A 17,105-nucleotide genomic window follows, 5' to 3' on the forward strand; every position below is an offset into this window, starting at 1 on the left:
AATAAAGCACATTCAAAAAAAAAAAAAAAAACCAAAAAAAAAAGAAGAAGAAGAAAGAAAGAAAAAGGAGTGGGAAAAGGAGATTCATGGATTTAGAATCATGCAATTGTTGGGGCTGGAAAAGGCCTCCCAGCCCATGGAGTCCAACCTTGTCCCCATCTTGTCCCCAGCCTAGAGCACTGAGTGCCACATCCTGGCCTTCTCTGGACACCTGCAGGGATGGGGACTGCATTTGTCTAATTAACAGATTAGCCTGATCATTTTATATTACTGAGCTGACCTTTTCCAATGTCTATCCTTAACAAACCATCCTTGGGTCAGGAGCTCCATTTTCCACCTAAACCCAGAGTTTCTGCCTCAAGTATGCATTGAGTTTCCTCTTCAAACTCTCATAGATTCACACTCTCATAGATTCACTCTCTTCTCATAGATTCACACTCACAATCCTTGAGTTGCTAACCAAGAGGATTTGGGAAAACTCATACAAAATGAACACATCGCATTCTCTGACCATTTCTTCTCTACTAGAGCACAGCCCTCAGTGTTCCTTCAGGAAAACTGTGCAGCAGGAAGAAGGAATTCCCTGCCTTTAATTCCCTGATTCTGCCCCCAAATGCTACACATGAGCTATAGGTGGGTCTGCTCATCCATCTCCATTTCACTTCTTGGAAACCTGGAGTAAAGAGTTGACACTCAGACATATTGTTGTTTCTTTCTGGAAGTCATCTGTGGTTTTTTCAGGTGTTCTCACTCACTTTCATTTCATCCCTTAGTGCATTTAGCCCCTGCCTGTTTCAGGGCAATTGGCAAGGAACTCTCTACCCACACACTATTAAAAGTTGCTTGCACTTGAACTTCCCTGCCCACAGGTTTCAATAGAAAACAGCTTGGGGTTAAATGACTTTAAGTTGTATTGGTTGCATTTAAAGAAAAAAAAATTGCTAGTTAAGTACCAGGTATTTCTCCCCTTCATTTCCAATTTTAAATAGTTAAATATTGGAGTTGAATGTTTTGACCACGGGCAACTCAACAAATCAAAGCAATGTTCTTAACCTAATTTCCAGCACTGCCTGTTTAAGGATGGATTTTGTCTGTTTTCATTATTTCCATTATTTCAACTTGCTCCAGTCTCTGTGCTCAAACACAAACACCACATCCTTGCTCTTCTTCTCCCTGCAATCACATTTTTAATGTAATATACAGGATATAATATAATATATGTGACATAATATATAGATGTACACCATTACTTCTCTCTGAATTAATTTTTTCTTGATCTTGGGAAGTGTAAATCCAATCACTGCCAGTTTTAACAGGATGAGAGTCAAGATTTAGTGGATTCTGAACCACAGCCTGATCTTAAACATGACCATGGACTGCTGCTGAATAGGTTTTTTTTAATAATCTTTCCAATCACTATCTCTTCTGAGGAGCTACTTGCCTACAAACAAAAGATAATATGTAGTTTGATTAAAGATGGATGTTTTTCCTTCACGGCACAAGTAGATAATGTACTTGAAAGCAGTTTGAGCTTTTATCCTTCCTCCTGGTGAATGCCCTCACATAAGGATGGCTGCAGTTACCCCGAGCAATGAAAATAAATATTTAAATAGAAAACATTTCTGTTCAAAAAGAAGCAGCAACTTCAGAAGATATGAGTGCAGCGAGGTCTTTTTATGGCTCTGCTCTCTTCACCCTTTTGTTAGGAAGAAGATTGAGAGTGACCCTTTCAGGCTGGGCTTTGTCTCAGCTTTGTGTCTGCAGTACAAGGGAAGGCAAGAAAGGCAAACAAAACCAAGGCAGCTGTAAAATCAGCCCATGTGCTGCCACAGTCATGCAATTATGAAATTAATTTTTCACCTAAACCCTCCACAGCCACTAAACCACACCACCAAGGGCCCCATTTTTTGTACAAGTCCAGGATGGTGACTCCAGGACTGCCCTGGGCAGCCCATTCCAGTGCTCAGCATTGGGACAACGGTTAAACTCAGGTGAAGTTTGACCTGAAAAAGGGAGAAAATCTGTCACATGGAAAAAAAACAAACCACCAATATTAGCGACTTAATGAAAACTAAAGTATGACTAACGACTTCTCAAAGAACATATTACCCCTGACTGGATTGGCAATCAGCCCTCTTCAACACTCATTCTGAATAGATAACATTAATTTACAAATAAGCAGTTTTAGCATTACATCCAATATCCCTCTTGCTCGGCACACAGCAGTGAGAGCCCTTGAGAAATCACACTCCTAAAAACATTGCTTTGCTTGGCACAATCCGTTGGTTGCCTCAGAAACTGAAGAAAAGTGTGCTCACCAAATATTTCCAGTGGTCTGATCGCTGGGATCGTTTGGGAGCTGTATGGATTCAGTACCTGCTCAGGATTGACTCTGCTTTTAATAACCTTTCCTTCTCAGGGTGTGGGAATCTGTCCAGCACCAGCAGAGTCCCCCAGACACACAGTACATCTGCTGGGAGCTGGAGAAATTCAACCAATGGAAGCCTGACAGCTTCCAGAATCATCCAGGCTGAGAGAGACCCTCAGGATCATCAGATGTCACTCCAGCAGCACCAGCATCACCCCGAAACCACATCCCAAGGGCCACATCCGGACAGCTTTTGGACACTTCCAGAGATGGTGTCTCCAAAACTGCCCTAGGCAGCTCATTCTGATGCCTGATCAACTTATTCTAGCTCCCGACCAACTTATTCCAGCTCCTGACCAATTTATTCCAGCTCCTGACCACTCCCTTTCAGTCAGTATTCCCCCTAATATCTGATTTGAACCTCCCCTGGTGTCCCAATGTGACAGAAATGTCAGGGATGAGGTGCCTCTCTCCAGTCCTGACATCACAGATGCAGAATTCAGTAAACTCCAAGCTGAGGCAATGCAGAAAATTTCATATCAGGCACTGAAAAAGTTGATTTTCTTTTTATCCTTTATAAAAACTGGGAATAAATTAACTTTCAAGTCTTTCTCTAAGGTACCAGGGCAGGGAGTCTGAGGGTGTCAGTCTGCTTCAAACTCTCTATGCAAGACATATTAGGCAAATATATTTAATAATATACATGTTATATATACATACATATTTAATAAATAAATTTAGACAAATTTAAGAGATTTCTGATTTTCATAGAATAAAAAATCTGCATCCAATTTTAAGACAACTCTCAACAGACTGATTCATGCTTTGAAACCATGTCCTTTTAACCTTGAAGGAATTAGAAACATTCATTAGGGACAAGACATATATTTTTGAAATAGGTTTGATGGGACAAACCTGTTGGGTTAAAAAAAGAGATGGAAAAGTGTATCTGCTGCTCCATGGCACCAGCCTGTAACTGTTTGCCCCCCAAACCCAAGCAAACTGCACAACCTGTTCCTCCAAATGGATATATGCCAAAACCCCCCAATCTTATGGAGAGAAGGAGCTGTAACTTCAAGAGGGAGACCTTTATCCATGAGCTTGTTTTAAGCATAAATTATTCCACTGTGGCATATGGAATGCTTGCCAATATGTATCTCTGACTCACCAGCTATTCTCTGCCAGGATAGAACACTAGATTAGAGTCACAGAATCCTGGAATGGTTTGGGAGAGACCTTAGAAATCTCCCATTCCACCCCCTGCCACAGGCAGGGATGTCACTCCCTGGAACAGGCTGCTCAGGGCCCCATCCAACCTGTCCTTGAAAGAAAGCTCAAGTAAAATTCAGAAATTATTCAGATGTAAAGATGCCAATAACCCAAAGGTGGGTACCTCCTCACTTTAAAGGAACATGAAGAAACATCACAGGATTTTCCCACTGATCCCACTTCAGGAACTCTTTCTGGCTTTTAAAACCACCCCATTTGTTTTCAGTTGCGAAAACCAAACTCCTTATTACAATGCTGGAAAGTCAAAATCCCTGAGGTGGGAAAAGCCCTCCCAGCCCATGGAGTCCCAGCTGTGCCCAATGCCCACCTTGTCCCCAGCCCAGAGCACTCAGTGCCACCTCCAGGCCTTCCTTGGACACCTGCAGGCATGGGGACTGCAAAGCTGTGGCCACCCCATGGCTTTTTAGATCCCCAGTCTTCTGTCCCACTCAAATTTTCTCCAAGAACAGGAAAATGACACCCTGGAAGTTTTGGGTTGTTCACGATCTACCCTTTCAGTTCCAAAACATCACTGAGGGAAACAGAACTCCTTCCCTGCCTCCAGGAAAAAATTTATTCTGCTTCAAATAGCAAAGTGAACCCAGGAATATGAGTGATTAATGCAATTTTATCAGGGATGGTAATAGTTCGGAATGAAGGAGTCATTAAAGGCACATCTGGGAAGGGGTTTTGGATAGAAAACCTGAACAGATTTCACTGCTGGTGTACATCCTGCACTTCCCAGCTGTGAGGAACTAGGAAAGAACAATTGCACATGGATAGAGCTCCAGCAGGAGGCCTGTTTTATCTGACCAAAGCAGCTCAGCCAGAGTGCTTCCCCTCAGGTACGTGTCCCCCTGAGCAATGCACCAATTTGAGCCGGGCCTGGCTCCTCCACAAGGACACAACTTGATGGTAAACACCCCCCTGTGACAGCAGCCAGCCTGGGAAGGCACGGAAATGCTGCTCCACTCATCAAGTAGCAAAGAAATGAACAGTGCCCAAGGCTGTCCCTGTGACAAGGCAGCTGGGAATGCTCCACGAGCTTTGCCCACCTCACCACCTCCCTCTGTTGGATTCCTCCTCACCTCGTGTTTCTCATCATCCTCAAAACTGTAACCACCCCTGCCCTCCATCCCACCAGCAACAAAGCCTCAGAGCAGAGTTCTGTTGCTCAAACCATTCAAACCTTCCAGGCAATGGGAATTATCCTCTCCTGGCTAAAGAAACACGTGGGGTGGGCACAGCAGTCCTGAAACCTCAACACTTCGTATTCAGCTGAGGAAATTGGAGTGGCTAACACTGAGTTAATACAAAATCTCCTAATGCAAACCAAAGCAAATAGCCCAAAGTCTGCCTACACCCCCACTGCCTTGTCAGATCCCAGGGAGTGGGGAGCACAGCTTCAGCACACAGACAGAAGTATCCATGAGAGAGAGTCCATCTGATCCAGCCACTGCTGGGTCCTGCTTTGGGACCAGCTCCCCATTTTCATTTCATCCTGGCAAACAGAGAGCCCTGATCACAACACCAATGTGTGTCAAACATTCATTTCCACATCCCACAAACTGTCTGTCAAATAACACATCACGCACCAGAAGAAATTCCAGGAGAATTTAATGTTCAGAATATTCCCATCCATTTAGTAACGCAAAAGCTGAAATCAATTCTCAGCACCATGATTTCAGTTTTGCTATGAAAATGAATTGAAAATATGGGCCAGGTTTATGCATTTATTTATCTGCATGTAAATACATTAGCTCAATGGCAGCCTCCTTTGAGCTGGGTAATTGTGATGCAGTGGTTTCAACAGAGGCTTCAGGGCACTCACTGCACTTTGCCTGAGCTCTGCAGATGGGCTGGAATGCAAATACAAGTGAAACACCTGTCAGAAAACAAAAATACCAGTGTGTTCCTTCAACGGAGGTGCCCCTGAGTGGGTGATTACACCACAGCATCTACTGATCATGGGATTATAGAGTCCCAGAACGGACTGGGTTGGAAGGCAGTCACTTGCTTTTTTCACTTTTTTTTCTTGTTCATTGAGAAAGACCATTCAAGTTTTTATTCTATCAAAACCTGGCCTTTTTTTTTTTTTTTCTTTTAAATTTTAAAAACATTTTGGGCTCCATTGAGGAGCTCGCTTTGCTGAGAATGCAGAGGCAGATCCCTACAAGGTCTGGCTGACTTTGGGGTGTCAGCAGAGCACTTTGCAGCACCTCCAGTGCATTGTGGACACAGCAAGCAGAGCATTCATATCCACCTCTTGCTGTGGCAGGAGAAGATGAAGCCTCCCAGGACACCCAAGAGAAAGGAATTTTAATAATTGTCACGCTGAGAGTATTCACGCCTTGCTTGGAAAGATCATTTCCTATCAACCAGAAAACCATGAAGAAATCAGACACCTCAATGACATCACCTTCATCCATGCCACTGTCACCACACCCCCACAAGGGTTAAATGATTTTTGAGATCATTGCAGGCCCAGATGAGCTCAAGCTTGGCAAGTAGAAGATTAGAGAGGAGGAAAAAGACCACTCTAAATTATGCTCAACAATGACACATCGCAGTTTCAGAAACTCAGCAACATAAATCAATATTAAGTTTCTGAGCTCTCTTGACAAGAAAAACCATCATATAATTACAGAATCAAATGAGAGACATGTCCATGTTGTAAGTGTTTGCAAGCAAGTTGATATCAGTCGTACTTTAGACACAAATATCTCATTTACAAGCCAATTTGAGCAATAAAAGCTGCCAAATTGAGCCTGGAGCCTGAAACCCAAAGTCTGCAGGAAGAAGCCAGGCCTCTAATTTCCTGCATGACTGGAGATGCAAAAGTAAGACAAAGTGTCACTTTATTAAGGCTCAGAAAACATGCTTTTAAAACTCAGGCAAGGTTTAATTCCTTGGCTGCCAGAGTTTTAGAAACAAACTCTGGCTGCAAACAGCTCAGTGCCAAGGCTTAACAGGCTGAAGGCAATTTGAGTTAATGGAGTCCACTCCAAATTTGCTTCTCTCGGTGCCTTTAGCTCGGAAATAGCCAATATTTCTTTCTTCAGCTTATTATTAGTAACTGTAGGGATGAGAAATTATTGATCCAGCTTAGCTGTCATCGTGGTTACACTTCAGACTACTTGTGTGCTCCAGGGACTTTTGCTGTTTGTCCTGAATTAAATAATTGTTGGAAACTCAAAGGGGTGAAACTGTTCCTCCCCTAATCACGGATTTCATGCATTGCCAAACTCCTTAACAAAATTGAGTCAATGTTTTGTGGCTGACAGAGCATCATTTGTGAGGAAAATCAGAGTGCATTTGAGTGGCTAAATTGAGAAACAACTGAGCTAAAACTGCCTGATTTAAATAGCAACTGATTATCTTGAACTGATCTTAGAAAATGGCTACTATGTGGAATTTCCATGTTTCTTCCTATTGAAGGGGACAACTGAGTATCACATCATCATCTTATTTATTTAGATATTTCTCTGAACACAAATAATGAGGAAACAACACCACTCTGCTCGTTATTCCCAAACGTCTTCCCAGGGAAACAACCCAACATCAAAATATTTTATCATCACGCTCCCAGCATCTAAAAATCTCGCCTGTCTGGCTGTTTGTGGCTCTGTGCTCCCTTCTCCTCAGATTTCTGCTGTGCTCACACACAGCCACCAGCATCAAACTGTCCCTTTTTGTCTCCAGTGACACCCTAATGCCCAGGTGCTGAGCCCTGGACCTGTGACACAGTGCCTCTCCTTTTTTCAAGGTATTTACAATCATGTAGATTGCTTGAACATTTTTTTTAGTATTCATTTTAAAGCTCAAAGTGTTTCATCTGACCTCCCTTCCTGCACAGTAAGACCTTTCCTACTAAAAGCATTGTTTCTCATGCTTTTAGCAATGAATTTTAATAATTCTTCTTTTTTTCCACCTCTAAATACGGTGTAATATGGAATATAAATTCACAGTATGCTGTGTTTACCTGGTTAGTCCCCAGCTTTAAAAAGAAATACAAGAAAACACACCAACCAAAAAGCAAAACCTTCAGGTTCCCAGCTGTGACAGCAGCAGATCAATGTTTGCTGTTCCATCTTGACTTGAGTGTCTCCTCTATGATCATTCCTCCAATTTATATTCATTACAGAACACCTGCCAGATCTGTTACCCAAATTATTTGGTGTCCCTGTCGTATCCCCAACGCATGAAACCACCCCTTGTGCAATCAAAGCTCAAGTCTGCTTTGAGAATCCCCACATAAAAAAAGATTGATTTTCATCTTGGAAATGTCAGACTTCTGCCTATAATGCTCAGCTACATTTTTCAGGAGCAGTAAAGTTCAAAAAAGAGCCCCAGCCCTGACACATCTCCGACACATCATGATGGATGTGACAGTTCTGCTGCTTTACTGCCAGAAATGTCCTGCAACAGAATGAGGCAATCAATGAAGAATAATAAATCTATCCCGGGCCCCAGAACTATTTTTTGTACATGCAGAACAGCAGAAATGACACATTAGTTATAACTCTGGAGGTGATAAACCATCACACTTTCTTTACTGTTACACAATACCAGTTGAACTGTTTAATCTTCACCTGGTTTGTCTGTTCAACACTTCACCATCAAAACTCCCAATATGCATTTTTGGATTATTAATGCAGTGGATTAAAAAAAAATAGAAAAATGAGAGGGGGAAATTGAAGACACACTTTCCAGTTAAAAGAAGAAGTTTTTCTTACCATTTTTTCTGGTCCCTCTGTCAGCCAGGAGAACAACTGCTGCTCCAAAGGAATCTGCTGAATTACGTTCCCTTCATCCTGGAACACATTGCTCCTGATTAATACTGACTCCAAAATTTTACCTTGAGTGCACAGCACAAATACATTTCATTTCCCTTTTTTTGAGAAGTCCCACATTTGAGATAAATTACAGCAAGTTTGGAAAAGTTAATTTGACGTGCATAAATCAAGGCTCTGCAGAGAAAGGATTGGTTTGATTTATAAGCAATGCCTTTGAGTGTATTCTACTACCTATCCTTCAAGTAACAGCCTTGATTTCAGCAAGAGGGAATAGAACTTCAAAATATGTGTTTTCGGAGGTCATTTGACCACACCAACAAAGCAAGCCCAGCTGTGCCAGCTCAAACTCGGTGATTTAAAATACATGAGTTCATTTAACATTTTCAGTACACAGGCTCAATAAATCCAAGAACTGTTGCAGGACTAGATTGATGGTTCCTTGTGCTTGTGTATGATTTCCAAAATACATCCATGGATCACTGTCATAATTCTATTTCTCCCATTATTTTATACATTCATAAGCACCCAGACAATATTTAATGCTGCAGTAACTGAGTTTGGATGAGGCAAAGCACACAGAACAAGCAGGAATGTGACTAAAGCTCACCAAAATGGGGAATAAGGAGGAATTCTGGGATCAAAGAACTTCTCTTTATTCATTTGGCTTTTCCTAGGCTGCAGTTTTAAAGGCAGGAACATCCTGGCTCTCTCCCCTTCTTGCCCCCTGAAGGGCACTGGCTGCATTTATAACCAGGAAGGAACAGTGAGCAAAAGTTCTTTTGCTTTGGCACAAACCTTAAATAAATATATAAATCATCTAATCTGTTTATAACCCTCTAAGTCAAGCTCTGCCCCAGAGCACTGGGGCCTTGGCTGTGAGGAAATACTCCATGCAGGAAATGAGTTTTGGTGACACCAAAATCACTCCTGACACCACCTGGGTGTAGCCCTTTGCTAAAAGGGCTTCTGAATAGTCCCCGTGAAATGTCAGACACAGAAAATAACAGCAAAAAGCAGATTTCAGCGTGGCTGTGCATGGACACAAAGCCATCCCAGCCCCAAAATGTTACAACCTATTTTTGTGCATGGCATTATTATCTCTGAAACCCCCAGCTTTCACTCTCTGGTTCCTGGGAAGGGCAGGGAAGGAATAAATTCTCCCAGTCCACAGGAGGAAACTGCAGCAGCTCAGGAGCCACTTCCCATGGATTATAAAACGTTCCCATGGCAATTCCTCTCCTCTGTGCATCTCATTGCTATTTCCAGCAGGCACACTTTTCCAAGGGAAAACAACAATGCACTTCCTGAGGAAATGAGAATTGGCAGGAGCAGTGCAGCACTGCTTTGTTGTTGTTTCTGACAATTCATAAGTTAATTTGATATTAAGTGCAGAGGGAGGAGGCAAAAAGTAACTCAAATGGCTATTTCCCTTCAAGCTGGATGGGTTTTTTTAGAGTATTTTCTCTGAGATCAGTGAATTGCTCTGAAAATACTTTGTATGTAACAGTTCATTTAGGAACAAAGCAATAACTGTAAAAAAAATGAAGATTTTGATTTTTTTTTCCCTAGGAGCAGAAATAACATTTAGAATGTTCTTTAATTTTTTAATGATAGGAAAATATTTTGCATTAATATAACGAAGTTGCTTATTATACCCGAAGCTATTTTGAACTTTCCCATAACTGGCATAGCAGTTCACCGAATCATCTCTAATTTTAATGCAATCCTTTTCATTCCTGCCACAAACCTATTTTTTAAACAAATGTTAAGATCTGCCCTGCTCTTCTTAAAAACAAATAAAAAGGTAAAAGTCAGCCTACTGAATACACATAATAAGATTCACGACAAAAATTAACTTATTTAAATGGCTTCTCCTTGTTATGTTTGAAGAAAGGGGTTTCGTCCGTGGTGACAAAAAACAAACCCCAAACAAAAAAACCCCAAAACAAGCCCAAAACTCACCAAAACAGTGCTACACTAACTAATGCTATGTTTAAAAGAAGTTTTGAAGTAGAAGCAGAGAAGATCTAAATAAGTTTGGTGTACTTTTCACAGCTGTAGAGAATTTTAGCAGTGTAATAAAATTAACATTTTCTGCTAAACCTTTCTGAGACCTCACACTGCAGGTGGTGCAGGGACCTCAGCATCACTTTTCCTGCAGCTCTGGTCATTGTAAAAATATCTAAGTCGTGTTTAAACTAATCACTCAGTTAAGACCAGAAATAGTGAAACTTTTTTTTCCTAATGAGATCAAAAATATGGTTTATTCTAGGTCAGCCACGTCTTTATAGCTACAAATAATAACATTAAGGCCTTGTAGAAAATAGAATTGGAATTAAAATCCATGCTTTACCCAGAACGATGTGACTTTACAGAGTTTAGCACAGAGGTTCTTTTCACTTTTTTTGTAGTGTCTGTTTAAATGAATGTGGCTGAGAGAGGCTTTAAATCATGGAAGACTAAAATCCCACAGATTCCTTTCATTGTTCTCAGATGATTTGTGAAGCACCTGTTGTTGAGAACAGCCCAGGAGAGGTGGAGGTGTGAGAGGGGATAGGAGTCTGGCATTTTATAATAAAAATACTTTCACTCCCCATGAGATTAGACAATAAAAACCCAGCCCTTTTCACATCCTTTAAACACACTTTACACAGCTCTCCCTTCCTTGAGAAAGAGAATCCATTCCTTGGGTGAGAGACACAAATCTGGGGAGTGCAAGGGCAGTGAGTGAAGGGCTCTCTCCATGAATATCCACCTGTTCACACATGGAATAATCAGCTCCTGAGGCAGTAAATCAAATTCATCCCTTCAGCAGCTCTGAAACACACAACACTGAATAATTCACTCCCAAACTGTAATGACAGGATGTTGAAAGCAGGAACTGCACACCCTGAGGATGCAGAGATGACCTCAGGACCTGCTGGTGTTCCCTCTGACCCCCCTACAAACTGGAAAATGGTTCCCCGCCTTAAAGAAATAAAACATAGATTAATAAAATAAAAAAGGTGCTGTGATACACAGCCCTGCTGAGGGGGGCTTTACTAATTCCCAGTGTCCTCAGCATGAAGTGCTTGGCACTCAAGACAAATTACAGGAGCATGCTGGAACCACCTGAGGAAATCCTTCCAGTTCCTGGTCAGGCAAGGATTAGTGCAGCTTAATTAGTGCTCCTGGCAGGTCAAAATCCCCTGGAATTCCCACCCTGCACCAGGCGGGACAGTGTCAGACAAAACCACCAGCTCTGCATTTCACACAGCCCGCTGCAGGGCCAGGAGATCTTCCCAGAATCCCAGAATAAGCCCTGGAGATGATCCAGTCCAACCTGGGTCACCAGGCAGGGTCACCTGAAGCAGGTGGAACAGGGATGTGTCCAGGTGGGTTTGGGATGTCTCCAGGGAAGGAGACTCTTCCTGGGCAGCTGTTCCAGGGCTCTGCCACCCTCCATGGAAAGCTCTCCCTCCTGGTGGGGTGGAACTTGTTGTGTTTTATGGCCATTGCTCCTTGTCCTGTCACCAGTGCTCCCAGTTCCATGCCAGCAGCAGCTCCCATCGGCCGCACTGCCTGTGCCGGGGCCTGATCCTTATCCCACACTGAGCAAGGCCTGAAATCCCATGTTTCCTCTGATCTTTCCACCCCTTTTGCACCTCACTGTGGCACTCAGAGCCAGCATACAGTGAGGTACCAGGGACTGATTTTCTGCTCTCTTTCCCGGTGTCAATTGTTCATAGAAATAGGGAGTTTCGTCATCAGGACAAGGCCTGGTCACAGAGAGTGATGTCCTCCTGGAAAACCCAGAATCACCTTAGGATGGGGTGAACAGAGGGATCTCTACCCAAAATGGTCTGGAGGGCAGATGCCAGGTGTGTTGGTGGTGAATTCCAGCAAAGGGATGTCCCAAAGCTCCCACGTTTCCAGGAACTCCCTTTAAGTGCTGGATCCAGCAATGCCATCAAACCAGTCACCACCAGCTTCATGCTTTGCTCTTCTGGACAGCTTCAATTTACCCCTCTGTGTTCAGAAGTGACACAATCAAAACACAAACCATGATGGACAGAATGACCATAAAAAATAAGTGCAATGTCACTCTGGTGGGAAAAAAAAATGTGGCACGGATAAGAAATGGGTCCAGCTGCCAGTCTGCATTATCAGACCACCTTCAAAATGGTAAAGATCAAGTACTTAATCTGATTTTAGAAAACATATCCTACTGGCAGCCCAGGTATCTCATCGAGCCTTTCCAAAAGCATCTGCTTTCCTTCAGGGCTTTTCATGTCCAGCCCATAGAAAGGATAAATATTCCTTTAAGTGGCAATGATTTCTGAAAGATGAATTTCTAAGTGATTTATGCTTTAGGCAGTGTGTATAAAACCTGACAGGAAGCTCTAAATTGGTGAGTATTCCTGCATTGCTCCTGCACTGATTTAAAGGAAAAAACCACCCTAGAAAGGGCAGTATTTGTTTGAGTTCTGAAAGCAGAGCTCCAGACTTAAAGGATGGCGAGAACTGAGGAATATCACTGATGGGGTGATAAAGATTTTTTTTAGAAAGCCAAAAAAGTTCCTGGAAGATGCATACTGAAATAAAAAGTTTATCAGACAGTCTGCTCTCCATGGCCAACAGCACCACTGTAATCAGTGTGTTCCATTGTTCACACTCAAATAATAGGAATAACTAGAACAATTCTTTTGAGGATAAATGAAGGAAGTGAGTTTAGCCATCACTGCTGAGTGAGGCATTTATGATGTTCAAAGATAAATCAATGTATTTATATATTATTACCACAGGGGGGGAAAAAATTAAAAAAGGGAATTGACAAAATAATTTAGTCTTTCTCTTAACGTCTCTTCCCCAAAACCTGAAAAATGTATACCAGATGTTTGTTCAGCTTTTGTGGCACCTGCAGCCAAAGACAAGGAGGCAAATTAAGCACCTTGCAAAGACAGCCCCAGCAGCTTCTCTTCTCCCAGCTAATGAAGGGGTTTTCCTCTGAGCCTGAAGCTCTGTAATCATGGCAAGAGCATTCCCCCATCATTAGGGATGACTCTGGAATCAATCCTGCTGCAGGATGCAGACTGAATTTCGTACCTGATTTTTAATTATAAGCATTAGATACCAATTTCCCTAAGTTTTCAACAAAAACATTGAAGAAAACCAAACACCGTGACTGAGATTTCCCACTCTTTTGTTATTCACAACTGGACTAAAACGGAGCAATTTTGCTTTCACAAAAGCCAGGCATAATCCAAACGATTTACAGAGCTAAAATCCCTGCGTGTCCAATATTGCTGATCAAAACCAATGGAACAGTCAGGCCTGAGATAAGATCTCTGTATCATTTTGGCAGCTTTATTGTTATTGTTTTTTAACTCTTGGGAGAAATAGGGCCAAAAATCTTTCAAGAGATCTTTCATTTCCTTTCTATCCCTTGCAAGGAACAGAATAAGTATATTGTGGTTTAATATGCTAAATTAGACAATATGTTTTAAACTCCAGTGTTGGCTGATAGCAGCACAGAGAGTAAGACAGCATCTTAATCAGATTCTAAGTTCTTTACACATTTTTCTGGACATTGATTTCTGGAATTATTGGCTACTCCAAGGAAAAACAAACAAACAAACAAAAAAAACCAAAACCAAACCAAACCAACCAAACAAAAAAACCCCAAAAAACCCCAGCAAAACAAAGAAATCCCCAATGGTTGCAGAGCACATTCCACTTAAAAAATTTCTAGTTTTTCTAAAATTTCTTGTTTGTTGTTTTGAGTGAGAGCTAACAGGGGCTGCTGTGTTCTCTGTGCCTTCCACAGACAGAGGCAAGGCTGGAGGAGATGAAATGGGAATTTTCTCTGGAATTCCACAACTCAGCTGTGAAGATTTTCATCTTTTCCTTCTACCTTGGCAGCACAGCTAAAGAAATGCAAAATGCCCTGTGCACAGGAGATATTTTAGTGCAGCTGCATTGTCTCAGCAAACAACAGAGGGCTTGGAGGAGAGCACTGCTAAAAATAATTCCCCAGCTGAGGTCAGGAGGAGAGGACTCATCACAAACCATCTCTGTTGCCCTCATCAGGGCACTTATGGACCTCTGGCAGCAGCTGGTGCCAGCACAGCACCAAAAAACAGAATTCATGGAAATTATGAGTTACTGAATGGTATTAAATAACAGCTGGAAGGAAAATGATTTGGGCACTTGGCAGAAATCGTAGAGGTAGGAGCAGACTGTGCTTTGTCATCTGCAGCACAGCTCAATAGAGAAATATCAAATATAGAGCAGAGCTCATTCCAGCCAAGGGGACAGCAACAAGAAAAGTCAAAGTCTCAAAACAAGCGTGGGCACCTTCAGTTTGGGTGGAATAAACTCCTGATCAGGCGGGGAAAACCTGGGAGACCAAACCAGAGCTTTAACATCAGAAAAATCTCTGGAAAATTCAGTTTAAGCCACTCACATAGATATGAACTGAAACGACATGAGAAAGTTTGGAAGCTACAGCAGCTTTCTGGTTTCTGTTTCTAGTCCACTGCAGGACTGAAATCTTTCCCAGCTTGTCCCAAGTCTGCGCTCTCAACATACAAAAGTGAAAATCCACATCCTTCCCCCAGGAGGAGTTTGGTACTCATTCACAGGAGGGGAAGGGTTGGTGTTAAGAGGAACTGCAGTTATTCAGATCAAGGCAACTCAGGAGCTGAAGGGCAAGGAAACAAAAAACAAAACCCCAAAAAACACACCAGAAAAACCCCACCTGAGAAAATAACAGCTGAGAACACTTGACGATATTTTCTAGAGGGAATCACATCTGTTCAAAAAATCTTAGCTTGCAACAGGAATGAACACTATAGAAAAATTATTGAAGTGAAAGTGTAATTTAGCAAAAGGCATTAATGTAGTGATTTCAGTGATAATTAGCAACAGATGGGAAGAGTTTCTGTAGTACAAGTTAAAAACAAAAAGCCATATAAGATATTGAACTTTTGTCACAGACACTGTTGTGGACTAGGTTTTGAACTTTTGTCACAGACACTGCTGTGGACTAGGTTTCAACCCAGATGGAAACCCGAGGTTTAACCCAGATTAAAATCCAAGCCACACATTTAAAAATTAATGTGTTGAAGCAAATGAATCATCTCTACCAGGTTAGAATAAGACACAGTTTTCCTTTAGGATATCAGATGTGAACATTCCCGTAGTGAGTTTGAATGCTCGTTGTGCCAGAGGAAAGCGAAAAACTTCATGACATCAGGAGATTATGGAAGTGTGGCATCTTGCTACATCTCAAAAACCTGATGGAACCTGGAGAGATGATTATTTGTAGTGAAAACCTGAACCTGGAGGGTTTTTCCCATCCTGAGTTTCACAGCAGAGGACTCGGTAGCCTGGAAATGTCTCCTTAGGGCTCTGGAGCTCTCTGTTCCTTAGGGCTCTGGAGCTCTCTGTTCCCAGCTGGCACTGGACAAACACTCCAGTAACGCCAGAGCAAAACCTGCACCTTCTCAGTCAACTCAGCAGAGGCTCAATCTCACAGACTGTGCTGCAGCTTCCAACATCAAATCATAAAGTGCATCTCAGACCAGTTGTTCGCACTCTGGATTCCTTAAATCCATTATTTATCAGTGGAAAAGCACAGGATGAGTCCAGGGGAGAACAGGAAAATACTTCTGAATGACCACAATGGGCCTAACACCTGAGATTAATTAAAAGTCACCAAATTTACCACTGATTAAAAAAAATCACACAACCCCAAGCCTAAAATAATCCATTTATATGATCAAAATACATGGCTGATAAAGCAAAAGCTAAGCAGAACAGCTTCAGCTCCCTCTGGATCTTGCACAGCAATTAAACATAGTGCTTTCCTTTTTACAATAAAAAATATTTAATCATGACTCTGATGCCATTAATACTTACAGGTGACTCCACACATAGAGCAGGACATGCCAAATGTGTGATTTTACAGTTTAATGCTTCACTTCCCCAAGCTGCTCCCATTTCAAAATGCTCTTTTAATCCTCACTTTTGCTGCTGCTTTTTGCCAAGTCCATTTGCCTGGTTTCAGGTAGAGCCAGAGGCCTGCTGAGATCCCAGGGAGGTCTTATCTCCAACACCACCTCTTGTCTGGGCTGTGTACTTGAAATTAATCTTTCTGGAGTGCACAGGAGGTGAGGAGAAGGAATTAGAGGGGGAGAAATGCCTCAGGAGTGTTTAACAAAACAAGGCAGGATGGACTTAACTTCTTAAACCTGACAACACAGAGGCCAAGAGATGGAATTGTTGCTCTCTTCACACACCAGCTGTGCAAGGGCAAACACAAACTCAGCTCAGCAAAAGGAAGGCTGTGGGCGCAGGATAAATATGGATAAAAGGGCCAGGGGCAGTGTGAGGCAGGATGGTGAGAGCCTTGCTGCAGGGGCCAAGGCAGCAACATGAGCTGCTCCAGCTCAGGGCATCCTGATGAATGTGCAGCAGGATTACCTGGCACAGAGAGCTGCAGGGCAGGTGCCTGCTGGCATCTCCAGCCAAAATGTCTCATGTTAGAGGAGAATCTACAGGGAAAAACCATTCAGAGCTTGGCACAGCACATCTGGCCAGCCCAGATGTGCAGCAATAGCAACAAAGGGCAGGATGGGAATGACCTGAATGGCCTTAGGATGAAGGAGGGCAGGGCTGGATGGGATATT

General features: G+C 42.4%; 1 protein-coding gene across 5 annotated transcripts in view; it reads right to left on the reverse strand.

Moving 5' to 3' along the window:
- PCDH15 (protocadherin related 15) overlaps positions 1-17,105 on the reverse strand; it is a 497,507-nt gene that overhangs the window by 347,748 nt on the left and 132,654 nt on the right. For all 5 annotated transcript variants that reach the window (XM_085064475.1, XM_085064474.1, XM_085064476.1 and 2 more), the window contains exon 3: positions 8,374-8,451. The gene's annotated coding sequence lies outside the window, so the exon portion shown is untranslated. The remainder of the gene's footprint in view (positions 1-8,373; positions 8,452-17,105) is intronic.

This window comes from Lichenostomus cassidix, chromosome 6, assembly GCF_008360975.1.
Source record: "Lichenostomus cassidix isolate B80296 chromosome 6, HeHo_3.0, whole genome shotgun sequence".
Classification (NCBI taxonomy): domain Eukaryota; kingdom Metazoa; phylum Chordata; class Aves; order Passeriformes; family Meliphagidae; genus Lichenostomus; species Lichenostomus cassidix.